Genomic DNA, 25,926 nt, shown 5'->3' on the forward strand with positions numbered 1-25,926 from the left:
GAAATTCAATTTCTGGTTAAACTAGGGAAAATTTCAATTTGTGGCAACTCAAGCAAACATTAACATTATAAGTTGGCCACAGTTCCTATGGTAAAAATAAAATTCCCCATGGAGAGATACCTTTAAAAAGCCAATCCTCTTTGGGGTATTGCCCAGACCTACATGCATTCATGAGACATATAAATATATCCAATCTTGCAGACGGCACGGGCTCTTCAAGCCTTATGCTAGCTAGTAAGACCTCAAAGCCAAAAGGAATGATAATCTTTTATTATAGGCCTGTGACTAATGTGGCCCCAAAAGGCACAACACATAAAAGTTCTCTGTGCAACAAAGCATTTACAACAATTATTAAATCTCTTTCTTCCCAGAATATTTACTATTATTAAAACATTTGGAAAAGATGAAGCAGTTCTCTTGTTTGCATGCATTTTTAAAGATGGGAAATTGTCAGTGGTGTCTGACCTGAAGGCAGAGGCTTATTAGAACACCAAAATTGTAGAAAAAATGAATTTAAAATTATTCTGCATTCCAAAAGAAAAAGAATAATCAAGAGAGATGGAAATTAAAGCTCATCAGTCTGCACATGAGAGCAGTGAAATATTTGTTGGGGAGAGGAGAGAATATCTAAGATTTTGGCCATTGCCCCCCCAAGGCATTCTGAGCATTCTGCTCCATTACCTAGGCTTAGGAGATGATGGCACCCACTAATTTAATTTAAGAGTGAGCAGATTTTGCATCAGCCATTTGTATTTGGAGAGCATCTCTTAAGGATCTGAGCTCCCTGGTATGGCAGCTCAATGAAGAATAATCTGTAAACAAAATCTCCATCTATCTACAAAGGCCATTAAAGACCATAAAATAACCCATCCCTGACTGATTAATGTTTGCTTTGGAAAGGGATTTCAGGCTATTAACATCTAGAGAATAGACTGCAGCTATCTACTGCATGGATTAGATAAATCACTTGGTTATGGGATATTACTAAATAAAGGTGGGAGGAAGAAGATTGTATTTGGTTATCTTTCCCTATCTGGTCCTCATATAATCTTCCTACCACCACCCCCAAAACAAAAACAAACAACAAAGGAAACCTATATACATATGTATGAGTGGTTTACATATGTGTGTATAGAGTGTTTACATATGTATGTATATGTAGTGAGAAAGGATTTGGGGAAAGAAGGAGGAAGAAAGGAAGGAAGGAAGGGAGGGAGGGAGGGAGGGAGGAAGGAAGGAAGGAAGGAAGGAAGGAAGGAAGGAAAGGGAAGGAAGTGAATGAAGATCAGAAGGTAAGGAAGGATGGAAAGGAAAGAAGGATGGAAAGAAAGGAAGGCTAGAAAGGAATGAAAGAAAGGAAGAAGAATGAAGGGAAGGAAGGAGTGATAGAAAGGATGGAAGGAAGGAGGGAAGGAAGTGAAGAAAGGAGAGAAGGGAAGAAGGATGGAAAGGAAGGGAAGGAAGGACAGAAGAAAGTAAGTATGGAAAGGAAAGAAAGAAGGAAGGATGGAAGAAAGGAAAGGAAGGAAGTAAAAAAGGAAGGATAAAAGAAGGAAGGATGGATGGAAGGTAGAAAGGAAAGAAATAAAGAATGGAGGAAGGAAGACAAGACATAAGGAAAAATATACTACCTGAATTCCAACTCCATCTTCTGTAGGGGGTAATTCCCCTGAATTTTTTGTTGCTGTATATCTCCCCCACTGATTATTTGCATTTTTCTCTTCCATTAAAATGTGTCACTTGTAGACATGGGTGAAGATTTGCCTTTCTTTTATCTATCATTTATCACCATTTTGATCATTGCCTTTCTTCTGTCATCATTTACCATCACTAAGCATATAGCCAGGTAAATAATTGATATTGAATAACTATGAGCTTACTGATTTACTTCATTGATTTTCCACTATTAAAAAGACAGTGAACTGGAGCCCAGCTCCCATTTTCATGAATACCACTTCCTAGAAATATAACAGAGTGAAAATAAGAAAGTGACTTGTCTAGCAACAGAATAACCATCCAAAGTCTGTGACATTTTTCATATATTTAATCAAAAAATAACAGTAATGAGAGGCACTGTGACATAGTGGTAGAGAGATTACCTCAAAAACAGGAAGGCGTAGTCTCAAATCTAGACTCTGACATATTGTCTTTGTGACCCTGGCTAAGTCTCAGCCTCTCACCTCTCAGTAAGAAAGCTTGTAAGAAGACTAGAAAGATAAGTAAATGCCAAGTTTATAACAATATTTAAAAGCCAAAGAGAGGAGTTAATATTTGACCCTGGAGGTAATAATGAGCCATGATGATGATGATGTTTGTTTTTCATTAGTTAAAAAGATTATGACATCAAGAAGGTGATGTCATGGTATGCACATGAACTGGATTTGAGTGAGGTGGGGTAGTGCTACCTCACCAGCCTTACTTTCTCCTCCAGAACCATGTGGTTCTGCCAGTTATGAATCAGGACAGCTAGAGATGGCCCTGGAGGCAAGGCAAGATTAAGTGATTTGTCCAAAGTTATATAGCTAATAAATGTATGAGGCTGAATTTGAACTCAGGTCCTCCTGACTACAGGGCTGGTGTCCTACCCTCTGTACCATCTTGCTGTCCAATAGTAAGTCATAGTGGTTTATTGAATATGGGAGTGCTAATAGTAGAACTGTGCTTTAGAAAGATCAATTTGAGATGTTATTATAGGATAAATTGGAATAGAAAATGATTTGAGGCAGGAAGATCAATCAGCAGGTTACAGCAAAAGTCCAAGGGTCTGAACAAGGTTGACAGCAGAATAAGATAAGATAATGGGGAGAAATCCATCCATCCATCCATCCATCCATCCATCCATCCATCCATCCAGCCAGCCAGCCAGCCAGCCATCCAGCCATCCATGTATGTATTTCCATTTACATACATATAATACATATATACATGTGCATGTGTATATATACAAAAGTATAAATGATGTATGTGTATACCGATATATGAAAATATATTATATGAATATATTATATATATTTATATATGTCATATAAACTTGTTTATATATATGTTACATATGTTCAGGTAGAGATGGAATCCATAGGATACAAAACTTTAAAATCAAAATTTGCAATTAGATGCCTTGAGCTTTGCAAAATGCTAACTTTTACAGATGGCTAAATCTCATGATTTTAAAAGTTAGTAGTTGGTAGAATTATCCCTAACCAGATGGACCACAAGCAACACATCGAAAATGAAGTGAGGAAGATATTTTGATGTTTGCAGTAACTGAATCGCAGTCAGGATCATGTAAAATCAAAATGTGATGACCAGGAGGTAATGGATTTCCCCTCCCTGACAATCTCTGAGCAAAGCCTGGATGACTGCCATTCCTCCTAGTTTAGAGGATACTCTTGTTCCATTGAGGATTGTTCTAGGAGATAGCCGGCCAATTCTAAGATTAAGATTCCAGGATTCTGTGAATTACTGAGGAGGAATACACATTCATTGAAAGAAAACAACCAAAATTAAGTAAATAAAATCAAAATAACAATATAAACTAAAACCAACCCATAAAAATAAAAAAAAACCCAGTATAAGGGAGGGATAGAAAAATACCTCATCATTCCATCTCCCTTCTGTACCAGGTGCTGTTGTTGAATCCAACGCCATTTTGTGAATTTCTTGACAAAGGTACTGCAGTGATTTTCCATTTCCTTCAACTCATTTTATAAAGTAAAACAACCTGAGTAAAGCAACAGACTTGAGCAGGGTCACACAGCTACCATGAGTCTGGGACAAGATGTCTTTATGTCATCACTGAACTACTCAACACTTAAGAGCTGGAATATTTCCATGCACAAGGATATTTCCATGAGCTAAGGAAACTTGTCTAAATCCCAAGCCACTTAGAATCACAATTTTTAAGAGGGAAGAAAAAGTGATCATCCTAGAAGACCTCTACAAACACATGGTAGGACTGAGTGGAGACAGATTATGTCCATATGGGAGAAGGTCATACTATTCCCACTATCTATTATCTGAATCGAAGGTCTGAGAGAAGTCCTAAGAAAAGGTGGTCTCTTTCCTTCTTCGTCCTGGTGTTTGTCTAACACAAACACTATAATACAATATTTTTTCCCATCTTCCAAATGGTTCAGTCTCAAAGAGAGATGCAGCCTACATGAGGCAGAGATAATTGGAAAATTAGTCAGAGTCCAACTTCTGTCTGGATGGTAGGGATTTTCCTAAGTGGGGATTTTAAACAATTGAGAATGAACTCAAATATCTTTACCTAAAATCAATGCCATAAAATGAGGAGAAAAGACTGCCGTTGATCTCAAGGCTTAAAACAAGCTAATTATTGCACAAAGCAAATAAGATGTCTTCAAACTGGTTGCAGATTTACTTCTCAGCTCCTAACTGTCTTCAAAACTCAGGTGGCTACCATATCCTATATCTGCCCTCATTTCGCAGTATTTTTTGGTCTCGCAACTAGAACTCGGAGAGATAACCAACCTTTATTTTACACAGAGAGACATTAAAGACATTTGCCCAATGTCAAAGAAGTCAATTTTTTCAGACCTGGGATTTCATAATCTTTATTTCCACTTTACTAGGTTACTCAACTCTTCATGCCCTACCTTTCTCCAAAACTGTGATTTCCACCTCCATCCTCATTAATAAAATTGCAGAAATCACTCTTCCATGTGACAAAGATTTTTTTTTCTTAACTCAACCTATGATTTCAATGTTTCAAGGGAGAATTTCTTAAAGTGTGGTCAAGATTTATTCCAAGAATTCTGATATGATAAAATGTTCCCATTATCATTATTGCTTCTGCCACTAGAATTTATTTGTTCAGTCATTTAGTTGTGTCCAGTTCTATGGAGCTGGCAAAGATACTAAAATGGTTTGCCATTTTCCATTTTACAGATGAGAAACTGAGGTAAATAAGGGTTAAATGATTTGCCCAGGGTTACTCAGCCAGCAAATGTTTGAGCCTAGTTTTGAACTCAGATCTAGGCAATACCTAACTGTCCTATTAAAATTTATACACCACTTCAAGCCGTACAAAGTAATTTATTTGTGTTAATTCATTTGATCTTGAGAACCTTGAGGGTGATGCTTTTAAGCCCATTTTGTGAATGAAGAAACTGAGGCTGAGAGGTTAGATGTCTTGCCTAGGGTGACCCAGTGAGTGTCTCAAGCCAGATTAAATTTAAGTTTTTCTGATTCTAATTCCTACCCTGCCTTCACTATGCCATGCAGGTGGCTGTACTTTCTGAACTTAGTCTAAGATGGCAAGTAGAATTTAAGGAGGCAGGCTTAGCAGAGATACTATATTAAAAATGCTTATTTGTATGCATGGTAATTTCTCCATTAAAATGCCAAATCCCTTATGGCAACTAATCTTAATTTCATCTCTGCATCTTCAGTACCTCATGATAGAAAACCAGCTAATAAACAGAGAAGTATCCAGGGAAATCCTTCCTTTCAAGGCCCACCTTTTCCCAGCTGTGTGACCCTGAGCAAATCATTTAACCTCTCAGTAAATAGCTCAGACCCATCTCTGAGACTATAAATTACTATTTAGTTAACCTCCCCAGTGATTATTTGTTCCTGAGCTCTCTCTATATTAATGACATTAGAGGTCTGGAAAAATACATGAATAAGTGAGTGACAGTCCTTAGCACTTCCTACGGTTCTGGTATCTGCTAGGCACTTAACATGTACCTGTGGAACAGGTACATCATTGATGCCTCACCTAAGGATAATGTACAAAAGGAGGAAGGATCTAGGATAGCTTCTGTCTGAGGAAGGTATGGAAATGACCTTTCCCAAGATTCTACCATACAGAACTTATTCTATGATGGTAACCCCCTGAGTTGCAAAAGTTTTGACCACAGGTATTCTCTATGTCAAAAATCTCTTCTTCCATTTCTTACTTATACACTCACCTCACTGATAGCATCTATGTTGGTAGGAGAATTCCCTAGACTGTTGGGGGACTTGCAATGTGCAAGTGGATTGCTCAGAGTAATTCACAGAGTACACATCAGAATTGTGGTTCAAAACCAGATTCTCCTGACTCTCAACATAGCACCCCCAATCACTGAGCTGCTTCTACATCTAAAGGTAAATAGTGTGTGTGTTGGGGGTGGGGGGGGGGCTGCAGCAAGTCAATCAGAGAAACCCAGACCAGCGAAACAAGATCAAGTTCTCTGGATTATCAGAAATGTGGCCAAAAAGAGCTGAAATTCCCTCCATTCCAGAGGGACCATGAGGCCAGACGAGAAATCACATTAAAACTATGACCATCTGGCCCATCATTCAAGCCTCACACATCCTGTGGCTCCTATCAGGAATCTCTGCTGATAACAGATGGGACTATATTTTTAAAAGTGAAACACCACCACGCAGGTAAAGCACCAAAACTAAAGGGTTGGGAAAGATTCTTCCAAAACCATCTACTTAACAGCTGTAAACAACCTTTCCCCTTTATGAAGATAAAGATAGTAAACCAGAAGTATTGATGGCTTACAAACACAAACACATTTAAAGCTACAGGTGATCATCGAAAGAGCCTTGCATTTATATGGCTCAAAACTCAAATCAAGCCCTGATCTGTGATCCTTGGAAGCTGTGAATGTTTGGGCATCCAGACCATGGGGAGCTTAGGTTCTTAAGATGTCACTATGGATGTGATGAATGGAAGGAGGCCAGAACTGGAATGGAGAAAAACATTTTCTGAGATTCAATGTCCCAATAATCCTGAAATGATTTTTTTCTGCCTCCTGGGAGCTTCCTTCACCCTCCACCCAATGTTACTGGCCTGGGCATGGTGCATCAACTCCAATTGGTCTCCTAGCACCTCACAAAGATGTCATGGTGCTATTAGGAGTGTGTGCATGTGTGTGTGTGTGTCTTTGTGTGTGTATGTATGTGTATATGTTTGTTTATGTGAGTGCACATTCCTATGGCAACAATCTGGATGTCAATATTGCTTCTGCAGTTTCTTTTTTATGTGACCTGGAGCTAGTCATTTCATGCCCTTGCTCCTCATTTTCCTCATAGGGTAAAATAAGGTCCTTGGAATGTCCCACTGTCTCCTTGAAGGTCTGCTCTGAAGATCACACTGTAAGGATTTAGGCTTTCATTTATTTAGCATTTCATCTTCTGAAGTCACAATTCCTTCATACCATAAAAGATGATTTTTTTTCTTATTTGCCATATCCAAGAAAAAAAAAAGTGCATCACCTGGTGACCAGTGTTCCAGTGATGAGGGCTTGTATACTTCTAACAATCAATCAACTAGTTAACATTTATTAATTGCCTTATTTATATTAATTATTAATTATATAATATAATTATATTATATATAATATATTAATTATAACAGGCACTACTGTATGTGGTGAAGATATAAAAAGAGGTAAAAATAGTTCCTGCCCCCAAGGAGCATGCAATTGAATGATAGAGATAAAATGCAACTCAATATAGCCAGGATAAATAGGATGTAATTAATAAAGGGATGGCACTGGATTTAGGAGGGGATGTAGAAGGCTTTTATACTTGGCTAGGGGACATCTTCAATAGCAACAAGTGAGGAGATGGCTAGACTGACAATAATCTGAATAACTGTAGTAGAATTTCTGCCTTCCTAATAATCTGAGAACCCAGTTCCCCCATCCCCATCTCCACACAAGACAGTAATGACTCAGAAGAGAGCTCCAGGAGAGAAACTGTTCAATAGAAATAGTATAAAGAATATAATCAGGGGCGACTAGGTGGCACAGTGGATAAAGAACTGGCCCTGGAGTCAGGAGTACCTGAGTTCAAATCCGTCCTCTGACACTTAATAATTACCTAGCTGTGTGGCCTTGGGCAAGCCACTTAACCCCATTTGGCTTGCAAAAAAAAAAATAAAAAAAAGAATATAATCAAGCATTTTAGGTAGGCATGGATTGTAAATGATGTCATCAACATCAGAAATCCTGGTGTTGTGGTCTTCTCCATCAACCAGATGGCAATTGTCACCAAAGTCCTAGGAAGTTATTGGACACATATAGAGGTTAACTGTATTTCCAGGTTGGGGAGCTAATATGAATTGGAATATGAAACCAAAGAATTAGGCATGTAAATATTTCCATTTTTTTGTGAATTTTCCCCACCTATTCAGCTAAAAAATATCTCTAGAATTCAATGGAAAAAAGTCCTCAGAGAGTTTATAACTTGAACGTGGATACACAGTCAGTGCATCTACAGAAAAGATTTAAAATTAAATCAGTGTCCCCATGTCCAATATTCAAACTACTCACTAAACCAGTACAGTCTGGAATTGATTATAAAATGATAAAGATGAATTTTCCTTTACGTTTTGAGAAAAATAGTCTTTCCATTTATAGTAAAAGTTTGATATTATGTGCCTAAACCCTCCCAGGAGAATAGCAACCAAATTTAATATAGCGTCACTTTGGTGATCCTGATACAATACTGTTTCCTACCTTTATTTGGACAAATTAGAGGCTTGGGATTAAAATAAATAAATATCCCTACCAAAGAAATGAGGTACTTATTTTTTGAAGCTGTTTATGTTTTCTCATTATGTGTCAGAGATATTTAAAAAAGAAAAGAATAGGTCCTTATACCTCCTGAAAGAAGTAAAATACTGACATATTTCAGTAACTTGAGGGCAATCACAGCATATAGTAAGTGCAATGTATTTTGAATGAAATTGAAGTCTCCCCCTTTCCTTCCTTCCTTCCTTCCTTCCTTCCTTCCTTCCTTCCTTCCTTCCTTCCTTCCTTTTTTTCTTCCTTCTTTCTTTCCTTTCTTCCTTTCCCTCTTTTTCCTTTTTTTTAACATGGGCAAAATATCATATTTTATGTTAATTTCCATCTGTAAGCAGGGAGGAAATCATGCCTAGAAGTATGTGATTATAGCACTTAAGGTAAAATATTTGTATTATAAAATTACACTACCTCTATTTATATATCATGTTTCCTACACAGCCTATAGATATAACTGAATGTTGTAAAATAAAGGTTTGTTCCAGAAACAAACAAAACTCATCTTTTTTAACTCATTAACCCCCCAAAGGGAAAGACTGTCATTTACAAGCCTTACATTTGCTACCATTGTTTTGGAAAAGAATGATAAAACAGAGAATCAGAAAATAGAAAATACTTGGTTTATCTTTTGTACCAGTTTGAGTGAAAAGGCATGCGTAAGTACCCACACATGGGGTATATTCACAGAGAGAGAGAGAGAGAGAGAGAGAGAGAGAGAGAGAGAGAGAAAGTCCCTCTTTCTTATTTCATTGAATTAGTAAAAAGAGAAGTGGTCCAACTTTAAATGTTTCAATGAGGGAATAAAGTGATCCTTTCTTTGGAGAATACCAAAATAGAAGGTTTAAGTGGAGGTCTTTTCCTCCTTTGATTGTCAGAGACAATTGCACCTAGGGAATTTTCTTTTGGTGTTCTGGTATGCCTCTCTTTAAATAAATCCCTCCAAGGAAATGTTCACTTCCAAACACTAAATAAATAAGAGTTTGATTATTCACTATACAAAATGGAGTAATCTTTTGTCAAAGGAAATGGTTATTAAGATTCCTTTTAATTGTGAGATAATGAAGCAGACAAGTATTTTACTTCATTTACTTCTGACTAGATAGGCTTTCTTTGAAGAGAACCTATTCAAGAATATCTTCATTTTGCTTTTCTAGCATCTTAACCAGAAGTGACACAATAATATAATAATTTCAAATAGGAAATTCTGTAATTATCAATAACAAGATAGTTATTCATAAATAGAAATAAAATAGGAGGTTTTGACTTGATTATTTCCAAGGGCTTATGTAGATATAAATCATGTGACTGCAAAAAAACAAAATTATAGAAAAATTGTTTCAAAGCAAGTCCTCTGTTCGATGCCGTTAGAAATTCCATTGACGGAGTTTATCCACTTAAAACCTGTCAATTTAATTTTTGCCAAAGAATCACCACATTAATTGATGCTCAATGTGGGTATTGTAGATAATGAAAATGATCCCAATCAATGGGTAATGCTCTCATTTATACAGATTACTCGTTCAAGATAATTGCCTGAACTAATAGAAGGGCCAGCTATGGCTAATCAAATTCACTGGTGGACTTGAACACGAGGGAAAAATTAACAACTGCAACTATTTACATCATAATAAGCCAAATGTCAGATAATTATGACCCAAAGCTTTAAAAATAGTAGTTAGGAAAAGGGAATGCTTAAGAATAGTGCTAGTTTTATAGGAGGCAAAAAACAACTCTTCACATTCCTTTGTTTGACATCTTAATTCATGTTTATTACCACAATGGCCATAATCCATTCATGTTTTATCTTCCTGTACAATACATGTCCATGTCTTCCCATAAATCCTTCATGCTAGATCCACTCATAAGGATGAAAAGAAGTATCCTTGTGAGAGTTGGCTAGGACATCACATCAGAGTTTAATTATAGTCTCCTTAAAATGTCTAAGAATGAAAGAGAGGCAGTATGTTGGAGTGAATAGAGGACTAGACCTAGAGTACACAACATCCAGCATTTAATTTTTCTGTCTTATAGTAGATATTTGAGCATAGCACAGTGCCAAGATTCTTATATAAAGTTATTTTCTTATATTGAAATTTTATAAACAATGTGACAAAGGAGAAAGGAACCTGGGTTTGTATTCCAAGGCCTTGGATTCAGATGTTAGATCTGCCATGAGCTACCACAGCAAATCCCTTATCTTCCTCATCCTAAAGCTTCCCTATCAATAGAATGAGTAGGGTTGGATTAGTGTTTCTCATGTCCCTTCCAATAGGTACATTTGGTCCAATGCTCCTTTTCTTCTCAAATACTATAATTTAACTTGCATAAAAGAGAGGACTACATCCACATTCAGTCATAATGGGGATTCAGTTAGTACAAAGGTAGCATCCTGTTAGGCAAAGAATGAGAGTTCTTTGAATTTCCTTGGGAGTTTACTAGTCTCATCTCTTAGTGAACTAATAAATTAGTGAACTAATTAATGTTCATTGGGAGAAGAGGAGAGTGAATGGCACGGCAGCAAATGCATCACTGAGAAAGTTTGGGCTGAAAATCAAAGAAGCAGAGCACCACATCTATTAAAGACATCACTAGCAAATGACCAATAATGAATGAGAGGATTCTGTGAAACGGGTTTCCTAATCCAACTTTTGCTTCTAATCAATGCATTCAAATAGTAATTCAGTAATAATCCCATAATCCACTTTGGCTCAGATATTTATAAACAAGATAGCGGACAAGGTTAAGTGAGACTTATAGAATGGGGAATTCTTCTGTTCCCTTCATATATGCCTACATTTATGTGGATAAACACCTGTGCATATCCATGTACATATATACACGTATTCTAAAATCAAACTGAAAAATTCTGGTCAAAAGAAAAGAAAGGAACAAAATATTTATTAGCAATTTAATTTCTAACAATTTTAGTATCCTTTCAGGATAATTAAAATATCAGTATAATCAATTCCAGTTGTACTGTGAATACAGTATATAACAAAAAAATAGCAGAAACAAATATAGTAGAATGACAAAAAAACTAAATATGAACCAGGAAAAGTGACTTTGACTGCCAATTCAGTCATTTATTATTTTTGTAGGTCTCAGTTTCTTCATATGTAAAATGAGAGAGCTGAAGGAAATCATTTAGCTCTAATTCATTCTAGCTCTAATATTCTGTGACATTCCTGAAACCAAAAAAACACACTATCTTTCAGTGTAATGGCAAACATAATCCTTCCATTTAACAAGGTTTGTAACTTCTGAATTACCCTCTTCCTTGTCCCTCATGCCCTATATCTAATAAGTTTGTAGGCATTATTGATTCTAATTCCACAAAATCATATATCCCATTTTTTTTCATTCAAACCAACAACAACCTTAGTTCAGGCACTCCTTATCTTTTAGTTTTAACCTGGTAATAGTTAATATTATAATATTGCAATAGTTTTGGGACAATAATCTTGGTCTCCCTGGTTCTAATTTCTCCCTTCCTCATAAATGTAAAAGTTAAATATTTACCTATGTCATTCTTGGTCTTGCTCAAAAGATCTCCTTTGCTCAATTTATTCTAAAAATTAACAACCCAAACTCCACAATGCTTTGACATTGATCTCTTTCATTTTCTTCATGAAGAACCCAAATTTTGGCCTATTTGATTTGCTGTTCTTTCTCTCTCTACCTTTGTCTAACTGATACACCATACTTGCAATGCCAGGGAAGTTAGGTGGCATAATGCATAGAGCAATGATGTTTAAGTCAGGAGGATGGGAGTTTGAATTCATCTTCAGACACTTGCCACTTACTAGCTGTATGGTCTTCAGCAAGTCACTTAACCCTGGTTGCTTCACATCCAGGGACATCTCCCATCATCCTGATTCATGTCTGAGCACTGGACTCAGATGTCTCTGGAGCAGAAAGCAAGACTGGTAACTTAGCATAGTTCTCTCCTCATTCAAATTCAATTCACATGCTTATCATGGAATCACTTGCCCTGATGCAAAGGTCTTTTTCAAGAATGAAGAACAAGACCAAGACATACTATCTATCAGATCTATGGAAAGGGGATACATTTAAGGGCAAACAAGAATTACAATACATTATAAAAGGCAAAATGAATGATTTTGACTATATTACATTAAAAAAGTATTTGCACTAATGAAATCAATGCTGTAAAAATTAGAATGAAGCAGAAGTCTTTACAACCAGAGCTCTGATAAACATCTCCTTTCTAAAATATATAGAGAATTTCATAAAATTTAAAGGTTATAAGTCATTCCCATTTGCCAAATAGTCAAAGGATATGAATAGATAGTTTTCAAATGAAGAAATTGAAGCTATATATAATCATATGAAAAAATCCTCTAAATCATCATTAATTAGAAAAATAGAAATTCAAACAACTCTAAGGTATCACCTCACACCTCTCATACTGGCAAAGATGACAAAAAGAAAAAATGATCAAAGTTGGAGAGGTATGGGAGGATTGGGACATTGATGCTTTGCTGGTGGAGTTGTGAGTGGATTTAACCATTCTGGAGAGCAATATGATACTATAACCAAAGCTCAATTAAACTGTTCATATCCTTTGACCCAGAAATTCTAATTATAGGTCTATATCCAGAAGAAATCATAAAAAATGAAAAAAGTCCTATATGTTCCAAAATATTCATAGCAGCTCTCTTTGTAGTGGTAAGGAATTGGAAATTGAGGGGATGCCCATCCATTGGGGGATGGGTAAACAAGTTATGGTGTATATATAAATATTATGGAATACTAATGTTCTATAGGAAGCCATAAATGGTCAGACTGTAGAGAAGCATGGAATGAATTACAGAATCTGATGCTGAGCAAAGGGAGCAGAACCAAGATCACAACGTTAACATTAACATTTGTGAAATGATCAACTCTGACGGATGCAGCTCTTCTGAGCAGTTCAGAGAGCCAAGGAAACACCATTAGGCCAACTATGGACAATGCTAACCCCCTCCAGAGGAAGAAAAACAAAAGAATATAACAAAAAAACCCTTCAGAATCTTATGAGCGCTGCATTCACTTTTTAAAAAATATCTCAAGTACCTCTTTCCCTTAATCCTAATTCCTCATACTGAAAATGACTGATCTGCAAACCTGTTTAACACAAATGTATATGTACAATATTAACCTGACTGCTGCTGAGAGGAGGGTGGTGGGAAGGGAGGGTGGAAGGGCATTTTGTAACTTAAAAATATACATCTGCATATGAAAATATTGAAAAACTTTCATAACCGGTATTTTGGAAAAATACAATATCAAAAAAGATAAATGAGAAAAAAAAAGATGAGGCTTTCTTTAAAGTATGAAATGGATAGTTTATACTCATTATAAATATTTTGCATCTCTATAAAAGATTACAAATTTCTTCCCACAGCAAAATGGAAACTCCATAAGGAGAGGGATGTATCATTTGTTTTGTCTTCCCAATGCCTATCACAGGACTAGCACACAGTAGGCACTGAATAAATTTTGATTGATTGGTTGGTTGATTATTTGTTGAACTGATGATTCCAGTTTCCCCATTGAGACAAGTTCCAGAACTAATTGGATTTTAAAGATTCAAAGAACTTTAGAATTCATCTTGTCCTATTAGAATCAATAAAGATAGAAATACCGTGTGTGTGTGTGTGTGGGGGGGATTTTGTTCATGTTTTTGAGCACTAAAAAGTTCAAGCCTTCTGGTTTCTTTCTAAATTGTAGGACAGATGTAATATTATATAGAGGTAGGTTAAAATTGCTTGTTTCCCCCCTACCAAAAAAAAGGAAGGAGGAGGAAGAAGAGGGGGAAAAAGGAAGACAAGAAAAAAGAAAGAAGGAAAGAAGGAAGGAAAAAAGAAAGGAAAGAGCAGAAAGAGGGTATGAGGAAGTAGAGGCCTAAGAGATTATGTGTGGTACCAACTGCTCATTTTTTAGGATAAGGAGAATGAAGATCAGAAACACTTAATAACTTGACAAAAATTATAGATAATAAAAAGAACAAAATCATTTAAATAGTGCTTATAGATAGTTTATATTTTATTTGAATTAAATGAAAACCTTGGAGAAAGGTGCTACTATTTTTTTTCAGTTAACAGAAGAGGATATGGAAGCAAACAGAGATTAAGTGGCTTTGCCTGGATAACAGAACCATAAGGCTCTGAGGCAGAATTTGAACTCAGGCCTTCCAGAGTTCAAGTCTGAACATTCTAACTCAATCTTATAGTCTGATTATTTTACAATAGAACAAGTATTCTCTCTCTCTCTCTCTCTCTCTCTCTCTCTCTCTCTCTCTCTCACACACACACACACACACACACACACACACATACACACACACACACACACACACATCCCCCCAACTCTCACATCCCCCCGACTCTCTCTCTCTTGATTTAGATATATGTATGTATATATATATATATCATCTATATCTATATGTCCTATCATGAGCATTTAATAAATTACCCCCCCATTCTCTCACCCTCCTTCAATATGCATGGAATAGTTTGATAAGAATGGGATTCCCAATTGCTTTACTTAGTACATGCTATCTCCTATATATAGCCATGTAGGCAAATGAAATAGCTGTAGCTAATTTGTTTTGGTTAAGATTTACAGATCTGTACCCTGTTCCCTTATCTTGGAACAAAGATGAAGTTTTAGAAATGATTAATGAGATATTGTTCTTTGGCCAAATGTCAGGAGATTTACAAACATGGACCATGAAATTATCCTAAACTTTAATTACTTATCTGCTCAAGTTACAAAGTCTTGGGAGAATTGCCCATTCACTCTTAATAACATTCCTTCCACTTCCCATCTGATCTTGTCATTGATTTCAATGAGGGAAAGCAAGAATGAATCTAAGCATTTTCTCTTCTGTGAATTAACTGTTGTAATGGAAAACTAATTTAATTGAACATTCTGTCATTCACAGTGAGAGGTGGGACTGCAAAGCACTCACCTTACTGACCTGTGAATGAAGGGCCCAAACCTACTTAGACATCGACCATTCATGAGACTTCATATACTCAGGTTTTGTTCTTCTCTTCTGTCTATTTAGACAGAACTTTTTTATCCATCAATTGGATTTTTAAGCAGGGAATGCATACATAGCCTTCCCTGCTTTCATAGAAGCCTCCTCCAAGTCAGGAAGGAAGTTTTTAATTTGTGTTCAATGATAATATCCCAAATCAAATAGTTTGGATAGGATTGACTTTGTTCTTCTTCTTCTTTAAGCAAAGCTTAGAGAAAAACCAAAAGTGTGTGTGTATATATATATATATATATATATATATACACACACACACATATATATACTATATATGAATATATATACACCAAAAGTATATATATACTATATATGAATATATGAATATATATACACCAAAAGTATATATATATACTATATATGAATATATATGAATATATATGCACCAAAAGTATATATATATTATATATATATATACACTATATATGAATAACCATGTGTCCACACACATACAGAATCAAATACAACACAGCCACCATTTCATTATTTGTCCATTTATTTTGTATGGGGTAAACAAATAAACAGACTTCTTATAAGGGGGACCTCAGATTCACTGACTGTAAGTATTAGTTTTTGCTCTAGCTTTGTATGGGGCTACCACCTTCCTGATATATTTCATATAGACCACCCTATTCTCAGAAGTCTATGGAACTGTCCAGCTGCTGAGCCAAATTCCACACTGAATTGAGTTCACATGTATTTAGACACCTATCACAAACCTATTCTGTATCTGGTACATGTCTTACTTTACATCATATTTTTTCTCTTATTTAATAATTTCTGACCCATATTTCTTCAAAGCTAAGTTCTAATTAGGTTATTCATTATGCTAAAGCATATATCCTTAAAAGCATGTTTAGAAGAACACATTATATGTTATCCATTAGGCTAAGTGCACAGAAAATATTTCATAGTCCAAATTTGTATTTGAATTTATTTGAATTTGAAAAAAATGAATAGTTTATAAATAATATTTGTAATGAATATAGGTGATGCTTCTTTTTTCCATGTCAACTTGAAATATATAATTGCGATTGGTTCAGTTTGAAAATCATCATTTTAAGATTTGTGATCATTATTTCTCAGTTTGCTCTGTCAGTTGCAATTCTATGGATTATTTCAGAATTGCCTTGGACAGATAATTCAGTCCTTATCAATTTGTCCTTTGGCATAAACATTTTGCAAAGGTTATGACACTGTATATCACTACCAAAATAGTATTCCTGACATGTAGATATAACTACACTATTGCTCTACTCAAGATTTATAAATAATTTCTTATGATTCTAGGAAAAAATGCAAAATGTTCAGTCTGATATTTTTTAAACTTTCCACTATTTATTTCCTATTTTCTCCAGCTCAGTCTCATAGTTAAGTCCTTCATACTTGCTGCCCTAATAATAATGACCCAATAATCCCCCCCATCCATTCTATCTTTTACTTTTATACAAATTATCCTCCAAGTCTGCAATTCCTTCATTCTTCATTGTAATCTTGAAAACTTTCCTTCTTTTTAGATCACCGCTCAGGGGCTCACGCAGACCTAATAAAAGGCCTTATATAACATCTTTTCCAAAACATTTCCTGATTTCTGTAGTTAGTCTTCACTACTTCTTAGATGTCTTTTGTATTAGTTTGCCCACACTTGGTATTTATTTATGCACACAGTGTATTTTTTTGGAGAATGAGGTCAGTCTGCTTTACTATACCATCATTTTTCTTTACAAGTAGATGATCAATTAAGTGATGTCTGTTAATTTGGATGATTGAGGGGATCGTTAAGTGATTTGGGAGATCTCACCTCTATTCCCAACTTTTCAGTAATTCATTTCAACCACGTGGAAGGTGCTTTGGTAGGAAATAGGGAGATGAAGATAAAAATAAATCTTTTCTAACCTCAAGGAGAGATGAAGAATCTTTAGAATACTCTGCTTCTGTTCTCTTCTTCCCATTCAAAGTGATTGGTAAGTATTAGATCAGTAGATTTGGAGAAAAGGGAAGGGAATCATTCTACCCTCTCCTGATAAAACTTTACCCTCCCTACCGCAAAGTCTTATTACATTGTGCCTCCAGATGACAATAGTTCTTATATCATATGACCTCGTGGTTTTTAGCCTCCTTCCATTTCCTTTGGTTATAGTTTATAGCTTAAAATGAATTAGGAGTGATACATGGTGGCCAAAAGAGCTAAAGCATGTTTGGGTTGCATTGAGAAGGAGAACTTCTAAGTAGGAGATAATCTGTCCTGGCCAGAGTAATCTATTATCTCCTGTCCTGTCCTTTCCCATTTTATACCATCTTGTCCTACACTTGTACCTATTTTATTCAACTCACTTAATTCTATTCCTCTGGAAGGAATTCCTCAAGAAGGATACTATTGGTCTAGAGAGTATGAAAATAAAACAATGAGGGTTCTTTACTTCAGTTCACACAAAGACTGGAAGAAGGAATTGGAAATGTTTAACACAGAGAAGAGGAAAGGATAAGAATCAAGAACAGCATGACATTTGTCTTTTAAAACTTCTAGGGCAGTTTTGTGGCAAAATGGATGCAGTGCCAGATCAGTACTGAGGAAGGGTCAGCTCCTTAAGTTCAAATATGACTGCAGACACTAACTAGTGATGGGACCCTGGGGAAGTCATTTCTCCCTGTTTGCTCCAGTTTCCTCAACAGTAAAATGAGCTTGAGAAGGAATTATCAAACCACTCCAGTATCTTTGTCAAAAAAAAACCCCCAAAATTAAAATTAATCCCCCACATATATTTCGTCTCAATTAAATTCAACTGGTAGTTGTCCTCGGTTGTGACATATCATTTTCTACCCTTGGCATAGTTTATCTTCTATATCTTAAATTTTACTTCATTTTTTGGTTTTGGCAAGGCAATGGGGTTAAGTGACTTGCCCAAGGTCACACAGCTAGATAATTATTCAGTGTCTGAGCTTACATTTGAACTCAGGTCCTTTTGACTCCAGGGCTGGTGGCTCTGTGCCACCTAGGTGGCCCCAATGACTTCTTTTTAAGAATGATATCCTCGTAGGAGGGATGGGAATTCGGGGAAACCTGGAGGGATTTGCATGAACTGATGCTGAGCAAGATGAGCAGAACCAGAACAACACTGTACACCCTAACAGCAACATGGGGGTGATGATCAACCTTAATGGATTTGGTCATTCCATCAGTGCAACAATCCAGGACAATTTGGGGCTGTCTGCGATGAAGAATACCATCTGTATCCAGAGAAAGAAGTGTGGAATTTGGACAAAGACCAAGGCCTATTTCCTTTAATTTAGAAAAAAACTAATATCTTATTATATAATCTTGTTATCCCTTTTACTTTATTTTTCTTCCTTAAGGACATGATTTCTCTCTCATCACATTCAATTTGGATCAATGTATACCATGGAAACAATGTAAAGACTGACAAATTGCCTTCTGTGGGGGGTGGGGGGAGGGAAGCATGATTGTAAATTGTAAAACTCAAAATAAGTAAAATCTTAAAAAAAATGGAAAAAAAAGAATGATATGCTCGTAAGATCTGCCAGTAAAACATATAGACACTTACACACATAAATCATGGATTACAAAAAAGAAAACTAAGTGTTAATTCCAAAAGGTCATCGGTGAACCTTGGATAAGTAAGACCATTCTCTTCCCTAGTGACCTAAAAATCAATCCCCCTAACAGGAGAATTGATATGAAAGGATCCATCAGTTTTCTTCAACAGATCAACGTATGTCTAAGCAGATGTATATAACAGGTCAAGAGGCCATAGTATGTGTGTCGAGGACTTGGTATGGATGGGTAGATCAAAGATTCCAGCAACCAGAGCATAAGTCTGTTGGGGTTTGTGGTCTAACCCAGCATCTCATTTTATTCTAAGAAAGTCTGCTGTAGTTCTTTGAACCTGTGAGTGTTTTTACTCCTCATGATGTATGGGTCTACTAAAACAAACATTTGAACCTCAGTGAGAAAGAGCAGCCACATGGGGAGACTTGTTTACAACTCAAATGCTACCGTTCATTTTTCTGCAGCTCCTTGGACAATTATGTAACTGGTTTCATTGCTTTGGCTAACGAGCCCAGAACATTGGAGCAGATAGAAAAATGACTTCTTAAGTGAATGCGGCTTCTTCAAAGGGCAACTGGATGACGCAGCAGTCTCATTAACAGAGCCAAGATTTCCATCCCTGACTCATTCCTGAACTCTGAGGCCTGCTTCCGATAGTCAAAGGAAAAAAGTAGAATTAAGGCGATAATTCAATAAATTCAGACGAAACCCACATGTGACTAGTTGATTTTATTTTATTTTATTGATTTATTTTTCCTTTGACTAACCAAAGGCAGCCCCAGACTTAAGTGATGAAGTAAACAAATGTGTCTTTTGTCTGAATGTATTGAATCATTACTTTAATTTGCCTTTTTTCATTGACTGTATAAACTTGGCCTTAGAGTTCCACAATGTGTCAGGGGCTATAAATCTTAAAACTTGTTAATGAGACTGCTGCATCCTCTCATTTAACTCCTCCAATTCTAGCCCACCCCCCATTGGTGTTCTAGGACCCAATTTTCACTGCTTCTATGAGATAGCAGTCTCTTCAACTCCTATATGAGTGAATTTAGGCAATGTTTTCCTAAGGAGGATGGTTGCAAAGTCAAAGAACATCCCTTGGCTGCCAGGACCAGTAGGCGCTTGGGTGATAGATTCTCATGCTGGCCTCTAAAAAGGAATTGAGAGGCATTCTCAGATTTTCCCCTTTTCCTTTTTTTTTTCCTTTAGAGATCCTGAGGAAGCATTCAATTCATTAGTGGTTGTTCGGAAGTATAAGTTACTGGCCATTGACATGTGATCCTAAGTGATAGCTCACATATACTTACTGCATTGGGGTTCACAAAGAACTCTATACGCATTACCTCATTTGATCTCCATGGCGATCCTATAAAGTAGGCCCTAGGTTCTCCAGTTTACAAATCCACCATCTATGGCAGCCCAGGTGAAAGCTTTGGTCAGTAATTTCCCAAGGTGAATTCTAGAGGAAGAATCAGTGGTCTGAGGAGATGATGATTTATTTTAAAAGCTGCCCAAGACTCGATCTGTTCCCAACCCTTAGCCTGGGAAACCATTGACATGGCTCACAGATTGTACAAGAAAAAGTGAGAAAACATAGAATAACACAAAACAGAGAAACATGTCATGACTAAGAAGGCTTTTGAGTTGAGCCTCATGAAAAGATAAGAATACTATGAGGTAGACATGAAGAAGTAGGGTCTTTCAGGCAAGAGGAATGGGTTTTACCACAGAAAAGTAAAAAGAGATGGTATAATGAGCTTAGGGAAGATGTAGAAGTTCAGTTTCCCTGGACCACATACTCTGTGAATGGAAGTAGAAAGCTTAGAGAGATAAATGGTTTAAGAGATGTCAGTTTTAACAAAAGGATGTTATAACTAGAAAGAAATATCAGGGATCTATTTCCTCTTCCTTTAATCCTAGAAGAGTAGCATTAGAGACCTGCCAAGAATATTTCAAGTCTTCTTTTTAAAGGACCATTTCCATTTCTCTCAAAATTAAAGGAGGGGAATAAAGTAAAGAGAACATTCCTTTCATTGGAGCTCAATTATAGGGTCCTAATAAAGACTCTCATGCCTAGTTGGGTACCTGGGTTTAGCAGAACAATAGGCCAGTCATTTCCTAGTGTATTTTATATCCTAAGGAGAATGTCATTCAATACTTGGGTCTTTAGCTTGCCTAGGGGATATAATGGTGCTTGTCATTTATTTTTCAAAGATCATTACATCAGTGAATTGATACCAAGACATGCATGGGAATTGGATTTGAGTGAGGGGCTGCTGACTCACCTGGGTCCATTGTCCAGATATGGATCAGGATGACTGGAAATGGTTCTGGATGGGAGCCAATTAGGGTTAAGTGACTTGCCCAAGGTCACATATCTAGTAATTATCAAATATCTGAGTCCAGATTTGAACTCACTTCCTCATGACACCAGGGATATGGAACATGCTGGGTTTGGATTTAGAGGACTTGGGTTTAAATTTAGACTTTTTCGTTACTAGTTTTATCAAATTAAGAAGGGTGTTACCCCATTAAGGGCCTCAGTTTCCTCTTCTTTGATGTAAAGAGATTGCTGTACTAGGTGTGTCTATGCCCCTCAATGTCATTTATCTGATGGCCTGCTGATGAAAGTAGCAAAGTGTCCATATGACGTAAATCTTGGACCAAAAATAAAATACACGTTTGCTTCTTGGGGTTTGGGAAAGGAAGGAACAACATGCTTCTTTCAAGAACAATATACATTTCTAATAGATGGGATCAAATAAGGTTTAGTTCAATCCTTTATATTGGGGCAGTGATCTTGCTTTGAAAGTCCTATTCTGACATAAACTGTTCATTTAATTCTTTCCATATTTATGAAATAATGCACTGAAATCAGAATCTAATAAAATGACACATTTTGAAATAAATGATCTTAAATGAATGATATGCTAAATAGAATTAGTTTTACTAAAGTTATTTTGCCTTAGGATTATCCTCCATTAGGACAACAGTAGCCTTTTTTTCTGTAACCTTCCAATGTTAGGGGGAAAATAAATAAGAAAATGATTGAACGGATGTATGAATGGATAAGTAGAAAGATAAGTAAATGGTGAATTCTGATAAACATGGAAGGATATGTTATATGTATATATTCATTCAGAGTAGATGAAGCTTTAAAGAAACAATTTAAAAATTACTAAAATTTATTTCAAGACCTCAGTGTTAAAATGTGTCTCTCAAATGCTTATGTGAACATTATTAAATTATTATTATTATTATTATTATTTGGTTTTTGAAAGGCAATGGGGTCAAGTGGCTTGCCCAAGGTCACACAGCTACATAGTGTCTGAGGTAGGATTTGAACTCAGGTCATCCTGACTCCAGAGCCAGTGCTCTATCCACTGCACCAACTAGCTTCCCTTATGTGAACATTACTAAACACTCCCTTATAATACTTATTAAACTAATGAATTATTTCATTAGAATTAAAATCAGTCACTTTTCTAAGTTCTTCAATTGCTCTCTCCTTACTTTTCTTCTTCCTTTTTTCTCCGTTCTTTCCTCCTTTCCTTTCTCCCCTCCTTCCCCACTTTATTACTATATACACATACTCACACCAAACAGGACACATTTATATACACATCAATTATAAAAGTGTAAGATTAATTGTGCTGCTTTATAAGAATGAATCTTCATGTATAACATAGTATACATAAGCTGCTTTTTGTTCTGAGGAATAGCTAATATCCAAAAGAATATGAACCCACTTGAGAAGACTGATTCTTAGAAAACAGAAATTGATATGGATAAATACAAAGTCTTAATCCAGGAATAAGAATATCAACAAGACAGCTCAAAAGACATTTGCATGTAACAGATTTGGGATTAATCGGAACCATGAGAGAAATATGTCAATCGTGTCATGTGGCAATTAAGAAAGCTAATGAAATACAAGGTTTTATTAAGAGAGGTAACATGCCAAGGAATATGTAAGTTATAGCCTCTTATAATCTAGTCTGCTCTTCATAGAACAACATTAAAAGACCTGTATTCATTTCCAGGCACCACAGTTTAGAAAGAGTGTAATTAAGCAGTAAATAAAGAAAGTACAGATGATAAAAGCCCTGGAATTCATGTCATATAAACACTATTTAAATGTCCTAAGGAGGATGAGATTGGAAAAAAAATGCCAAGAGTTGGTGGTTGGGGAAGGGGAGTGATCAGGATGGTATTTCTCTTCAAGTATTTGCTAAACAAATGAAGATTTGATCTGTGTTTTGTCACAGAGGAATAATAGGAAAGACTATACTTAGTGTGTGGGATAAGGAGGGAGGTGGTAAAAGAAACAAGTAGATTCAGATTTGACATTAGGAAAAACATCCTAACAATTGGGTGATAGTTTCATTCGAGCATTTTGCAGTAGCTCTGACTCCGCATGACCCTTTTTGAGATTTTCTTGGCGAAGATATTGGAGTGCCTGGCTATTTTCCTTCTCCAGCTCATTTACATATGTGCAATTTGAGGAAAACAAGGCTAATTGAGTTATCCAGGGCCCCATAGCTAGTCAACTCTGTGGCCAGATTTGAACTCATAAAGATAAGTCTTCCAAATTCTAAGCCCAGGGCTGTATCCACTGTACCACCTACCTGTCCTGTAACATTTAGGACTACTTCAAAGAGAACTGAGAAATGAGGCAGTGTCTCCCCCAAAGGAATTCAGTGACAAATTGGAATGACCTCTAGTTAGGGACATTGAAAACTATCCTCCACAAGTGAGGCAACAGAGAAAATAGGTGGCACACTGAATTTGGGGTTCAGAAGTTCTGATTTCAAACCCTGATCCAGAGAATTAGGCAAAGATGGAAAAAAAAGAACCTGACTGACTTCAGGTAAATTACAACCCTTGTCTGTCTGTCTCAGTTTATTCATCTCAAAAGTGGGGGAAATAAGCTTATCTACCTCAAAGAGTCATCACAACCACCATAAAATGAGGAACATAATAATAAAATTTACCTCAAAGGATATTTGTGAAGATCAATGAGGCAGTGAATATAAAAAGTCTTGCATATATGTAAACAATATGTACACGCTAACTTCCTACAAAATGTAAGGGATTTTAATTTGGGCACAGGATGGTTGAGATGGATACCAAATACCCTTTCCAAATTTTAAGACTGTGATTCTCTTCTATAGAATTACCTATGAGGAGCTCATCTATTTATTTGTTTGTTTGCTAGTTTGTTCATTTATTTATCTCCCTTGAAACAGGCTTAGTCTTTTACAATTGCCCAAATAACTGAATAGAGATTGCTTTGATCTACTAAGAGTTTGCTCCTTGCAGCCACTTGTAGTTGCATTACTGTAGGGTCAACTTGGTAGTCTCCATTCTCCTTAAAGTGAAGAATAGAGACCTTGTCTCTCTTGACCTTGGTAGAGGATTATGGAGAGCCTTTCACTGACTAGTAACCACACAGTGTTTTCTGTGCTTCTTCCTAGTCTTGGTCCCATGAGTTAAACCAGTTATTGTTTCCATTTTTTTAAATAATAAAAGAAGTGTTAAAGAAAGTGACTTATTAATGGAATCTAAAGGCATGTGTTGGACTGAAAATAAAATCAATAAAAATCATTTGACACACAATATCTCATTTGTTCCTCACACAAAATCCTAGGAGGTTAAGTGTGAATATTATTCCCCTTTTGTAGATGATATTTCCAGAGCCTTCCTCTCTTTCTTTACAATTAATTTCAAAAACCTCCATGTTTATTTATAGCCTTTGGTGATCAGAAATGAAGCCATGATGTCAAACATGACTATACATGTATGACCCATATCAAATTACTGTTATGGGAATGGGGAAGGGAAGGGAGAGACAGAAAAATGTGGAACTTAAAATCTTACAATAAAATAAATGTTGAAAACTATCTTTGCATTGAAAAAAGTAACACTCAAAAGCAAAAAAGAGAGGTAGCCTTGAAAGAGGACATCTTTTTAAAATGGTTATAGATGTGTTTTCAAAGGCATATGCCAAGTGTCCTCTAAAACATTTCTGATGCTTAGAGGAGATTGGCAGAAACGTAGACTGATTGACATGAGATACTGTGTGTTAGTGTGTGTGTGTGGTAGGGGACAAGGATGGTTAATATTCTGGATGTAGGCTTAGGAAGTTCAAGTTTGAATAGGCACCTTGATGACTTTACTGAAGGTCTACATTTGTCTTCAGGAAGAATAGAATTAAGTTCCCACCCCTCATCATTACTACCAGATTTTGATCCTGAACAAATCACATTTTTTCAACCTCATCTACAAAATGGGAACAATATTCACACTTAAACTCCTAGGATTTGTGTGAGGAATGAATGAATGAGATATTGTGTGTGAAGTGTTTTGCAATATTTAAAGCAACATATACCTTTGAGCTATTACTGTCTTGACAAGGTACCATCTGTCTGCATGACCCTGTGTAAGCCCCTCCTGCTGTTCATTTCACCTTTACAAATGGTGTTAATAATATCCACATTGATTCTCTCATGTGGTAGTTATATCACACAGTGTGATATTTATAATTCTTGCAAGACTTAAAAGTTAACATTGATGTGTTCAATTCTTTTGGTTCACAATGAAGGATTTCCTCTCATCTGGATGCCACTCAATGGAAGCTCTCATACTCACTGGGGAATCTTTCAGACTTTCCATTTGTCAATTATCTTTTGAGTTTTGGAAACTTAATAAACATAAGTTGATGGGGGGAACTAGGATGAATCTAA

General features: G+C 36.2%; 1 protein-coding gene across 3 annotated transcripts in view; it reads right to left on the reverse strand.

The window, feature by feature from the left end:
• The window catches only part of PCDH15 (protocadherin related 15), a 2,110,989-nt gene that overhangs the window by 935,900 nt on the left and 1,149,163 nt on the right, over positions 1-25,926 (reverse strand). The window lies entirely within an intron of this gene.

This window comes from Macrotis lagotis, chromosome 4 (genome assembly GCF_037893015.1).
Source record: "Macrotis lagotis isolate mMagLag1 chromosome 4, bilby.v1.9.chrom.fasta, whole genome shotgun sequence".
NCBI classification, from domain to species: Eukaryota; Metazoa; Chordata; class Mammalia; order Peramelemorphia; family Peramelidae; genus Macrotis; species Macrotis lagotis.